This window comes from Perkinsus marinus (genome assembly GCF_000006405.1).
Source record: "Perkinsus marinus ATCC 50983 genomic scaffold scf_1104296937688, whole genome shotgun sequence".
NCBI lineage: Eukaryota > Perkinsozoa > Perkinsida > Perkinsidae > Perkinsus > Perkinsus marinus.
In genome coordinates, this window is record NW_003213765.1 from 1 (window position 1) to 1,028 (window position 1,028).

General features: G+C 48.5%; 2 non-coding genes across 2 annotated transcripts; both read left to right on the forward strand.

The window, feature by feature from the left end:
* Positions 1-324: 324 nt before the first annotated feature.
* Pmar_PMAR009748 lies at positions 325-397 on the forward strand. The gene has a single exon. It is a non-coding gene; the product is annotated as a tRNA-Glu (tRNA).
* Positions 398-628: 231 nt separating this feature from the next.
* Positions 629-701, forward strand: Pmar_PMAR009749. The gene has a single exon. It is a non-coding gene; the product is annotated as a tRNA-Ala (tRNA).
* Positions 702-1,028: the final 327 nt, after the last annotated feature.

Genomic DNA, 1,028 nt, shown 5'->3' on the forward strand with positions numbered 1-1,028 from the left:
GGCTCTCAGCGCCGTTCTCGGTGACTGGTGACACTTGAATTCATGATAGTATTGATATCTGGGTGAATGGTTCCACTATCCTATGAGGTCAGTGTCACACATCATCGCTTACTGTTTCGACAGACACGAGCAGGATTTCTCTCGTCAATTGGCAGTAGCCTTCTAGCAATGGGATGGTTACACATTCTGCGTACGTATTGACTGAGCCCGTCGCTTGCGCATGAATTCTGAAGGAACACGACGAAAGTGCTGATTCTCGAGTTCGTCATGCATTCAACTTCAACAATACCTCGGCGAATCGTATACATCGGAAAATTTTCGATTTCCGATGTAGTCTAGCTGGTTAGGATTCGTGGCTTTCACCCACGCGACCAGGGTTCGAGTCCCTGCATCGGAAAATATATATTTGATACGGTGTTTTCCAGGATTGTGTTGAGCGCAAGGATGGGGAACTGAGTAAATATCACAGGTGCGTTGTTTTGTTCAAGATATCTGGCTCGTCACCGGTTCCCCTCCTCCCCTGGACAAAGTTGAACATTGAGTTAGAACAAACCATTCCAACGTTGTTCGAGGGGAAGGGGCGGTTCAGCCCATCCTCTCCAAGTGAATTGAGAAACATATATTGTGAGGGGGACTAGCTCAAATGGTAGAGCGCTCGCTTAGCAAGCGAGAGGCACCGGGATCGATGCCCGGGTTCTCCATATAGGAATGTTTTTAGTCGGTTCCGCCACCGGCGCTCCTCATCTGGATGAAAGCGTAAGGTCATGTATGTAACATCGTGATAGCTCAAGCAAGTGCGCTCCCAGTCCGTACATATTTTCGGGTTGTAAACTTACTCGCGCCATCACTCTCTCTGCTTCTTTACAGTAAGACGCGCACCCAGCCCTGGCTCTCAGCGCCGTTCTCGGTGACTGGTGACACTTGAATTCATGATAGTATTGATATCTGGGTGAATGGTTCCACTATCCTATGAGGTCAGTGTCACACATCATCGCTTACTGTTTCGACAGACACGAGCAGGATTTCTC